Source organism: Cebus imitator, unplaced genomic scaffold, assembly GCF_001604975.1.
Source record: "Cebus imitator isolate Cc_AM_T3 unplaced genomic scaffold, Cebus_imitator-1.0 Scaffold122, whole genome shotgun sequence".
In the NCBI taxonomy this organism is placed as follows: domain Eukaryota; kingdom Metazoa; phylum Chordata; class Mammalia; order Primates; family Cebidae; genus Cebus; species Cebus imitator.
The window spans coordinates 5,172,702-5,184,205 of record NW_016107437.1 but is presented as its reverse complement, the minus strand read 5'-3'; the positions used below and the strand labels follow the sequence as shown (position 1 = coordinate 5,184,205).

Genomic DNA, 11,504 nt, shown 5'->3' with positions numbered 1-11,504 from the left:
CCTGGGAACATATTTGTTTGTGTAAATTAAAATAAGAATATGTTTTGGCCGTATTTAAGTTCTAACTGCACTAAAGAAATAAATACTGACTTGCAAAACGCTTCTCGCTGCTGCACGGTTCTGGCTCACCTCCCCAAACTCTGCCTTTGTTAATAAAACCCACACTAACAAGAGCTCTAAATAACTTATCTGCTCAGACAGCTACAGGGACAGCCTCAGAGCCCATGTCCGCCCTGACCCAGGCCCACATCGAAAATCCACTTACCTCATTTGGGATTTGCTTCTCCTGACGCACTGAATTCTTGCTGGGGTAGAAAAGGGTATAAGAAACAGCACCCTTACAGGCGTAGGGTTTTTTTGTTTTTTGGGGGGAGGATAGGGTTTTACTTTGTCACCCAGGCTGAGGTGTAGTGGTGCAATCACAGCTCACTGCAGCCTTGACCTCCCGGGCTCAAGCAATCCTCCTGCCTCAGCCCCCCAGGTAGCTGGCACTACAGGCGTGTGTCACGATGCCTGGCTAATTTTTTTATTTTTTGTAGAGACAGGGTTTTGCCATGTTGCTCAGGCTGGTCTTGAACTCCTGACCTCAAGCCATCTTCCCACCTCAGCCTCTCAAAGTGCTGGGATTACAGGCGTGAACCACTGAGCCCTGCCTCTACAGGTATACCCTTGATGTGCCTGTGAATGATAACCTTTTGAAGGCCCTGGGCAATAGCTGTAGAAATTTAAAATGCACACCTCTTGGCCGGGAGTGGGGGCTCACACCTGTAATCCCAGCACTTTGGGAGGCTGAGGCAGGAGGATGGCTTGAGCCCAGGAGTTCAAGACCAGCCCAAGCAACACAGTGAAAGCCAGTCTCTACTTAAAAAATATAAAAAAATTAGCTGGATGTAGTGGCGCATGCCTGTAGACCCAGCTATTTAGAAGGCTGAGGCAGGAGGATGGCTTGAGCCCAGGAAGTGGAGGTTGCAGTGAGCGGACATCACTCTAGCCTGGGCAATAGACAGAAATTGTCTCAAAAAAAAAAAAAAAAAAAAAACTTCCTCTGACTGAGAAATTCCACTTCTAGGAATTTATCCTACAAGTATTCTTGGCCACATGCCAAAGACTATAGATGTTATAAGGGCAAAATCCTCGAGTTAACTGAAATGTTGGCCAGTAGAAGACAGGTTAAGTATGATGCGATGCTGGAAGTCATTAGGAAGAATGAGGTGGTCCGAGAGCTGTCGGGATATATTATAGCACCCCCAACTTTCTTACCAATATGAGCCAAGAAAAGTGCATGCTTTCAAAATTTATGAAGATCGTGCAAACTGCCCGCAGTGGTCACGTCTTATAAAGTAAGGTTAGAGTTAAAGAAAAATTGCAGGGCAAACGTGGTGGCTCAAGCCTTTAGTCCCAGCACTTTGGGAAGATGAGGTGGGAAGACTGCTTGAGGCCAGGAGTTCGAGACTACCTGGGAAATATAGTGAGGCCCTGTCTCTACAAATAACATTAATAATAAAAAGAATTAAACAAAAGCGGTGGCATGAGCCTGCAGTCCCAGCTACTCTGGAGGCTGAGGTGGGACTATTGCTTGAGTCCAGGAGTTCATGGCTGCAGTGAGCTATGATCACACCACTGTACTCCAGCCTGGGTGACACAGTGAGACCATGTCTCTAAACAAAATGAATAATTAAAACAGGCAAATCGCCCCTTTATTTCCACCTTATTCTCTTTTGTATATTTTTTTTTTTACTATAGGCACAGTTGCATTTTAAAAATTTGGGATAAAGAACACACAATGGTGTTTTAAAAATCATTTCCACACTGTGAGCTGCAGTAGTAATCATACCACAATAATATTCTCTGTATTACATGCCTGCTGGGACAATGGAGTGGGGGCGGGTGGTGGTGGTGAGAATCTTTGCTTTTCTGATTTCTTTATGTAGATAACCTGCAGTGGGCTAAATGGCTGTCCCCAGGGAGATCATAAGTATGTCTACTTTCAAATTGAATCGCTGGGAAAAGACTGATTAAGGATCTTGAGAGGAGGCATTTGTTCTGGATTATCCGGATAGGAACGAAATGAAATCCATGTATCCTTATAAGAGAGAAGCAGAGACCAGGACAGAGAGGAGGAAGGTGAGAAGATAGAGGCAGAGACTAGAGTGATGCAGCCACAAGCCAAGGAATGCCAGAGCCACTAGAAGGTGGAAGAGACAAGACATCTTCCCTAGCGTGCCTGGAGGGAGTGTAGCCTGCTAGATTTCCAAGTTCTGGCCACTAGAACTTTTTTTTTTTTTTTTTTTTGAGACTGAGTTTCGCTCTTGTTGCCCAGGCTGGAGTGCAATGGCGTGATCTCGGCTCACTGCAACCTCCGCCTCCTGGGTTCAGGCAATTCTCTTGCCTCAGCCTCCTAAGTAGCTGGGACTACAGGCACGTGCCACCATGCCCAGCTAATTTTTTATATTTTTAGTAGAGACGGGGTTTCTCCATGTTGACCAGGATGGTCTCGATCTCTTGACCTTGTGATCCACCTGCCTTAGCCTCCCAAAGTGCTGGGATTACAGGCGTGAGCCACTGCGCCTGGCTGGCCACTAGAACTTTTAAATAAATCTGTTGTGTGAAGCCCTGTGGTCTGTGATAATTTGTTATAGCAGCCCCAGGAAAAAGATACAACCATAGTTTCCTTATACCTATTAGAAGCAGCATGAAATGCACAGGTATTTGAGAAAACAACTTTGGTAGACCTGTGTGTGTTGGCAAACACAAAGAATCCATTCCACAGATATTCACTGAGCATCTGTTAGGTGACAGGCACAGTTCTAGGTGCTGAGGATACAGCCAGCAAAGAACACAAGATGCTTGCCCGCCTGGAGCTGACATTTCAATGACATAAAAGTAAACAACGTAGATGGAACACAGAAGAGGGTAGATGAGGGTAGAAGGTGCTAGAGAGTGTGAGAAGCTAGGAAAGAGGGACGGGGGTTTCCAGGAAGGGGTACTGGAGTAGAGGCTTGAAGAAGGTGAGGGCATGAAGGATGTGTCTACCTGAGGGAAAAAGGTAAATAGGGGCTGGTCATGGTGGCTCATGCCTGTAATCCCAGCACTTTTGGGAGGCCAAGGCAGGTGGATCACTTGAAGTCAGGAGTTCGAGACCAGACTGATCAACATGGTGAAACCTGCCTCTATTAAAAAAGAAAAAGAAAAAAGTACAAAGTTACCTGGGTGTGGTGGCACATGCCTGTAATCCCAGCTACTTGGGAGGCTGAGGTAGGAAAATTGCTTGAACCCAGGAGACGGGGATTGCAGTGGACCGACATGGCGCCATTGTACTCCAGCCTGGGTGACGAGCGAAACTCCATCTCAAAAAAAGAAAAACGAAAACAGGTAGGCAGAGGGAACAAATACAGAACTTAAGCCTATGAGTGACAGATTGGTTGGACCAGAAAAAAATAGGAAAGAACTCCTTTTCTCCTTCCTCCCCTGCCTCCCTCCGATACTTGTGACCTGCCTGGTGTGTACCAGGGCCTGGGGTACAGAGATGAATGAGGCCTCATCCTCAAGCTCAATGTCTCCCCTAGTAGGGGGACAGTCATAAACAAATCATTACAAATTAAATGTGGTAGGCGCCACAGCAGAGGCCAGGGCAGGCTGCACACGCGGGCTAGAGTGGGAAGGTGCGTGGGGTTGGGGTTAAGGTGGGGGAGGTGGGAGTAAAATGACTAGAGCAGGACTTGAAATCCTGGCTGGAAATTAATAGGAGGCGCAGTGGTGAACATGCAGATGGGTCTGGGATTCTTTTAAGTATGGCTGGCGCATCGGAACGAGAGTATGAGTTCTGAGAATGACCTGTCATCTTTGCTTCTACGCAATCCACGGAAAGGAAAACAGTCCCCAAGTCCTGAATCGGGACACCGTGGGGTGCAAACAACAGATACTGAAGTTGATCTGAATAAGGTAGAATGAGGGATTTTATTCACTGTGTAGCTACTATGAGGATAGGGAAGAGGTTGTGTGTTGCTCTCTGGGATCCAAGGACTGGAGGTTCTGGGTTGTCTTCCTGCCCTATTCCCCCTCACCTCATGGCTCATTTCTCCTTTTCTCTGCTTATTGACCTTAGTGTCTGAGGCCACTGGTAGTTCCAGGTCCACCTCTTTAAGGCCTGAATGCCAAAGAGGAGGAGAGAGAAAAAGAAACACCCTCCCTACAAGCTCTGCAGACAATCCTGAATTTGCCCTGCTTGGGTCACATGACCACACCTGGAACAATCACTGTGTCCCGGCTCAGAAGTGGGCTGCTGTGATTGGTCATGCTGAGTCACAGGACTATGTACCAATTACTATAGCAGAGGAACAAGTACTGTGGGCGGCCATTTTTGGCCACCTTCCCATGGCATGGTGGGTCTGTTACCAGAAGTGGGAGAGAGTGTGTTGGCAGGAACAAAAAGCCACCTGCCTCCCCCAGGGCCTTCTGACTGTGTTACTGCTACATTCATTCTGCTGGGAATTGTCTCAATCTTGAGCCAGACTCTGCTTTAAGATCCCACTCTGGTTGTCTAACAAACCCCAAAGCTACCAGCCAAGATTTACCCAGACTTGTTGCTGTAGTTTTTTGTCATTGTCATTACGCGATTTTGATCAGATTCACAACGTTTTTGCGTCACTGGTTTATGATTGCCTCTGCCCATAAGCGTCGGAACCTCCTCTGTCTTTTGAATACGATACAGCTAGCTCATGCTCAGTCCCCAGCGCCTATGTACAGTAGGTAGGCAGGTAGTGAAATGAATGAACATCCCGCAGAGAACGAGAGGAGCTGCAGAATTCGCATCTGTTCTCCATGAGTCCCTTTCCGCCTCCCTCTCCACACCTTTCCTAGTTACCCCGTACTACATGACAAGGCTCTGTTGGTGTAAGTGCACCTTGGATCCTATTCATGTAAGTCCCTGGATGTCAACCCAACACACACTGGAGGTTCCGAATCTCTGGGTGTTTGAGTAAACATGATCATTTGGCAAGGATAATGGAGTTCTGTCTGAGCTCAGATGGACTGGGCACCATGACTGCTTGGCAGTGTCTCCCATGGCCACCTGCCATGTTAGGCATCCCTGGTCCTGCTCTGTGTTGTTTGCTAAACAGGGGGACCTCTGTTTTGTTGTTGTTGTTGTTTTCTCAGAAGGAGTGTCACTCTGTCGCCCAGGCTAGAGTACAGTGGCACTATTCCGGCTCACTGTAACCTCCACCTCCTGGGTTCAAGCTGTTCTCCTGCTTCAGTCTCCCGAATAGCTGGGATTGCAGGTGTGTGCCACCACACCCCTTTTTGTATTTTTAGTAGAGATGATGTTTCACCATGTTGGTCAGGCTGGTCTCGAACTCCTGACTTCAGGTGATCCACCTGCCTCGGCCTCCCAAAGTGTTGAGATTACGGGTGTGAGCCACCGCGCCCAGCTGGGACCTCTGTTTTTAAGACTGCAGCCCCGCCATCTGCTGGGATATCGGAGTACACTCAGAATCCAGGACAAAAATGGTGTGGCCAAATAAAATGACTGTGGGCTCTTAGGGAAGAAGGCTTAAGACACATGGTGTTTTTTTTGTTTTGTTTTTTTTTTTAAAGTGCTCATGACCCACATGTCAGGTGGGGTCATCTTATTTTTGGAGATTCAAATGAAATGGGCTTGAATCTTGTCCCATGTACCAGGGGAGACCCAACTGTCCTTGGAATCTTTCCAGGGATTGGAGGTGCATCTGTCTCACCCATACACCTAAGGCTCTAAATTCCTGCATCCTTTGAATCAGTTCTGCTTGGGCACTTTTTGCTAGCCCCAGGAGAAGGCTGGCCATCAAAGGCATGGAGCCTGTGCAGTGACACAAGCCCGCGTTGTTACCATCTTCAACTTTAAAATAAATTTTTGAACAAAGGGCTTCCCATTTTCATTTTGTCCTGGGTCCTGCAAATAAGGTGGCCAGTCCTGTCACACTCAGGGACTGTTCCTTCCTATCCCACCTTGATTCTGCCCCAATTCCTCATTCTCCCCAAATCCCATCCCACACGAGGATGTGGGTGTAGGAGGCCCGGAAGGTTTGGGACAAATGAAAATGTTGACCTTTCAGCCAAAGAAACAACATCAGTTGAAATGCTTGCGCTGCCTCTAAAAACATCACAGGCAAAAGGCTGAGAACTGGATGATGGGTACTGGGTGCTGGTTACGTACCACAAACTACTTTCAGGTATGGTGGGAAATTTCCATAATACAAAGTTGTGGGGTTTTATTTGTTTATTTATTTAGAGACAGGGTTTGGCTCTGTTGCCCAGGCTAAAGTACAGTGATGTGATTATACCTCACTGTAGCCCCAACCTCCTGGGTTCAAGTGATCCTCTCTCTCGCCTTGGCCTCGCAAAGTGTTGGGATTACAGATGTGAGCCATGGCTCACAATTTAAACTCTATAATACAAACTTTAAAAAGGCAATTAAGACCAGGCATAGTGGCTTGTGCCTGTGGTCCCAGCTACTCAGGAGGCTGAGGTGGGCAGATGGCTTGAGCCCAGCAGTTCAAGGTTGTGGTGAGCTGTGACTGCGCCACTGCACTCCAGCCTCAGTGACAGAGCCAGATCCTGTTTCAAGAAAAGAAAAAAATAAATAAAAAGGCAATATATTAAGACTTGCCTCTGGCAGTTCCTCAAAATGTTAGGTTTGTCTTATGGCCTAGCAATTCTACTCTGACCTATATGCCCAAGAGAAACGAAAGCACATGTTAACACAGAGATTTACACATGCATGTTCATTGCTGCATTATTCATAGTAGCCAGTAAGTGTCAGCAGCCCATACGTCCATCACTGACAGTGGGTAAACAAAATGGTGGTCTATCCATAAGACAGAATATGATTCATCTGTAAGAAAGAATGAAGTTCTGAGCCATACTACAGCGTGGCTGAACCTTGAGAACGTTGTAGTAAGTAAAAGGATCCAGTTGCAAAGGACTACATAATTGTGTGATTCTTTTTATAGGAATTGTGCAGAATAAACAAATCCATAGGGGCAGAAAGTGGATTCGTGATTGCTCAGGGTTGGGGGCATTGGAGGATTAGGGTGCAGGAGGGTTCTGGGTTTCTTTTCTTTTGAGATGAGTCTCGCTCTGTCACCCAGACTGGAGTACTGTGGCACAATCTGGGCTCACGGCACCCTCCGCCTCCCAGGTTCAAGCCATTCTCCTGCCTCAGCCTTCTGAGTAGCTGGGATTACAAGTGCACACCACCATGCCCGGCTAATTTTTGTACTTTTCGTAGAGATGGCGTTTTGCCATCTTGGCCAGGCTGATCTCAAACTCCTGACCTCTGATGATCCAGCTGCCTCAGCCTCTCAAAGTGCTGGGATTACAGGCCTGAGCCACCGTGCCCGGCCCAGGGTTTCTTTTTGAGTTGATGGTATTCTAACATTGATTATGATGATGGTTGCACAACTCTGTGTATACACTCAAAGACACTGAATCGTACGCATTAAATGAATAATCTCTCAATAAAGCTGCTTTAAAAAAAAGGTCACACCCTTCTCTGACACTCCTGCTAGGAACCCTTTGCCTCCAGCTCCCTGCCCTCTTGGGAAATCCCCTCTCTCTCTCCTCCACCCTCTTCCTACACACACACACACACACACACACACACACACACACACACACACCCCTGCCATTCTGTCTTCAGCTATTTTCAGCCGGGCATGGTGGCTTATGCCTGCAGTTCCAGCACTTTGGGACGCTGATGTAGGAAGATCACTTGAAGCCAGGAGTTCAACACCAGCCTAGCAACGTAGTGAGACCCCCATCTCTACAAAAGAATAAAAAAAAATTAGCCACGAGTGATGTTCACCTGTAGTCCCAGCTGCTCAGGCAACTGAAGTGGGAGGATCAGTTGGACCCAGGAGTTTGAGGCTGCATTGAGCTATAATGGCACCAGTGTACTCCAGCCTGGGCAACAGAGCAAGACCCTGATTCTTTTTCTTTTTCTTAGAGATGGGATTTCTCCATGTTGCTCAGGTTGGTTTTGAACTCCCAACCTCAGGTGATTCACCCACCTCAGCCTCCCAAAGTACTGGGATCACAGGCATGAGCCACCAAGCCCGCTGAACCTGATTCTTTAAAAATAGATGTATTTTTATTCTCACTTCCAAGAAGTGGCTTCCACAGGCAACGTGGACCATTGAGGTATTTTTCTAAACTACAATACTTTTTCCTCTTTAAAGTTACTCAGTTGTCAGCTACTAAAATTACAGTGTTCATATCCCCAGGGTATTCTATTGTGGCTGTCACTAAGAAATCCTCATAGATCTAATTTCCAAGAGCTTCAGAATTCCCTCAAAGAAGGAGCCAACCTAACCTCTCCAGAGACAGTGGTCACCTGTTCTGAAACCTAACTCTGTCACCTCGCAGGTGGGAAGAAAAGAACGTTGCCAGGGCCAAGTTCATGATGTTCTAACTGAAGGGCAGGCTTTTGCTCAGGAACAGGAGTCAGGAAATATTTGTTTTTGTAAATAAAGTTTTATGGCAACACACACCCACATCCATTAGTTTGTGTACTGTGTATACCATTTTAACTTTTGAGTTAAAACTTTAACTTTGGGAGGCTAAGGCAGGTAGATCACAAGGTCAGGAGATTGAGACCAATGTGGTAAACCCCAAGACCAACTTGGCCAGCATGGTAAAACCCCATCTCTACTAAAAATACCAAAATGAGCTGGGCATGGCGGCACATGCCTATAATCCCAGCTACTTGGGAGGCTGAGGCAGGAGAATCGCTTGAACCCAGAAGGCAGAGGTTACAGTGAGCTAAGATGGTACCATTGCACTCCCGCCTGGGCAACAGCAAGACTCCACCTCAAAAAAAGAAAAAAAAAAAAATGGCAGAGCTGAACAGCTGCAACAGAGGCCATATTGCCTGCAAAGGCTAAAATCTTCACAATCTGGCCTTTTACGGAAATAGGCTGCTGACCCTTGGAATGGAAGTTCCAGCCCCGAGCCCCAGCTCTTCACATGCTGGGTGTGTAGCCTTGGACAAGTCAGTGCAGCTCCCTAAGTCTGCTTCCTCATCAGTAAGCTGGATCTCCATCAGTCCCTTTTATGTGTTGCTTATGCAACTGAAATGACTTCATACATGTGTAGTGCCTAGTACATACAAAATATTTAGTCCATATCAGTAGTTATGATGTTATTTAGAAAATAAAGATGGCAGATTCTGCTTCACAAGTTTACTTGAAACAATGGATCATGCCTGTGCAAACAGCTGGCAAAGAACAGTATAAATATGTTTAAGTCAGGTGCACTGGCTCAGGACCATAATCCCAGCACTTTGGGAGGCTGAGGTGGGCAGATCACTTGAGGTCAGGAGTTCGAGACCAGCCTGGCCAACATGGTGAAACCCCATGTCTACTAAAAATACAAAAATTAGCCAGCCGTGGTAGTGCATGCTTGTAGTCCCAGCTACTTGGGAGGCTGAGGCTGGAGGATCGCTTGAGTCCAGGAGTTCTGGGCTGTAGTGTGCTATGCCAGTCGGATGTCCGCACTAAGTTTGACATCAATATGGTGACCTCCTGGGAGCAGGGGACCACCAGGTTGCCTAAGGAGGGGTGAACCTGCCCAGGTTGGAAATGGAGCAGGTCAAAACTCCCGTGCTGATCATTAGTGGGATCGTGCCTGTGAATAGCCACTGCACTCCAACCTGGGCAACTCAGCAAGACCTCGTCTCTTAAAAAAGAAAAAATTAGCCAGACACAGTGGTGCGTGCCTGTAATCCCAGCTTCTGAGGCTGAGGCGGGAGAATCACTTGAACCCTGGAGGTGGAGGCTGCAGTGAGCCGAGATCATACCACCGCACCACTCCAGCCTGGGCAACAGAGTGAGACTCTGTCTCAAAAAAAAAAAAAAAATGTTTACAATTGTTATAAATATCTTCTAGGCTTTTGAGACCATTCTTTGCTTCTTAGTACTGTTTAGATTTTGGAGCTTTGAGTGTTGATGATCTTCCAATTTCAGAGGAAAAGGGATCATTTCTCCAAACCCTCTCACTGACCAATTCAGGGGACCACAACCCCTGACCCCCAGCTGGGTCTTGAACCTGCCTAGAACTATCATCCAACTATTATTTGGGCTATACCCTGCCACTTCCTCAGTGTAGGCGCTCCAGAAGCCAAGCCCGTTTGCCATTATTTTTATTTATTTATTTATTATTTTTTAAAGATGGGGTTTCACCATGTTGGCCAGGATGGTCTCAATCTCCTGACCTCGTGATCCACCTGCCTTGGCCTCCCAAAGTGCTGGGATTATGGGCATGAGCCACCATGCCCAGCCTTATTTTATTTATTTATTTACTTATTTATTTTGAGACAGAGGCTCACTCTGTCACCCAGGCTGGAGTGCAGTAGTGCAGTTTCAGCTCACTGCAATCTCTGCCCCCAGGTTCAAGCAATTCTCATGCCTCAGCCTCTTGAATAGCTGGAAATGACAGGTGAATGCCACCACACCAGGCTAATTTTTGTATTTTTAATAGGGATGGGGTTTTGCCACGTTGGCCAGGCTGGTCTCGAACTCCTGACCTCAGGTGATCCATCCGTCTCAGCCTCCCAAAATGCTGGGATTACAGGTGTGAGTCACCACACCCAGCCCCCACATGCCTTCAAATACTTGTATTACCTTTGAACCCCCTACCCAGAGCCCATTAAGCAGGAATCTACTCCAAGGTGTGGGCACACAGGTTTGGGGCAGGGGGAGGATCTTAGGGGACCCTCATGGGCTGTCCAGAAGCCTGCTGGGGGTTGGGGGGTGGTGATTGGGATAACTGACACCTGACATTGCACCACTGACTTGCTTCCCTGGAAGGTGTCATTTAAGTAGGTTAGGTCCCGTGAGATACAGCAGTCTCTGATTCTGTGACTTCATGATACAGCTATTAGCTGAGCATCTAATACAAACTAGGCCCTGAGGATACAGCAATGAAGAAGTCATGGCCTCTGCCCTTAGCAACTGCCCCGCCTGTCTTTTAATGGAGGCAATTCAGCCCCATAAGGAGTCTTCATATTCTCCCAGGATCTAAGTCCCACTACAAAACACCATGCTCATGACTTGGAAAATGACTGCGGGCCTGGCTGTGTGATGCATAGCTGGTAGGAGTTAAGAGTGACAGCTCTGGAGTTCCTTAGATCAGTGCAGGACTGGCTACATAATTTGCAAAATGGAAGTCTGAGTCCCCTTGTTCCAAAGTTATTAAGGCTAGAGTGCAGTGGCGCTGTCACAGCTCACTGCTGCCTCGACCTCCTGGGCTCAAGCCAGCCTCCCTCCTCAGCCTCCTGAGTAGCTGGGACTACAGGGGCGTGCCACCATGCCTGGGTAATTTGTTTGTTTGTCTGTTTGTTTTAAAGAAATGAGGGGGCCAGGCACGGTGGCTCACACCTATAATCCAGGCAGGTAGATCAATCACAAGGGCAAGAGTTTGAGACCAGTCTGGCCAACACAGTGAAACACCATCTCTACTAAAAAAAA

The 11,504-nt window shown here is 47.3% G+C and overlaps 1 long non-coding RNA gene across 1 annotated transcript in view; it reads right to left on the bottom strand.

The window, feature by feature from the left end:
* Window positions 1–9,438: 9,438 nt before the first annotated feature.
* The window catches only part of LOC119472892, a 14,802-nt gene continuing 12,736 nt past the window's right edge, over window positions 9,439–11,504 (bottom strand). The window contains exon 3 of the long non-coding RNA XR_005202072.1: window positions 9,439–9,560. This is a non-coding gene — a long non-coding RNA (uncharacterized LOC119472892). The remainder of the gene's footprint in view (window positions 9,561–11,504) is intronic.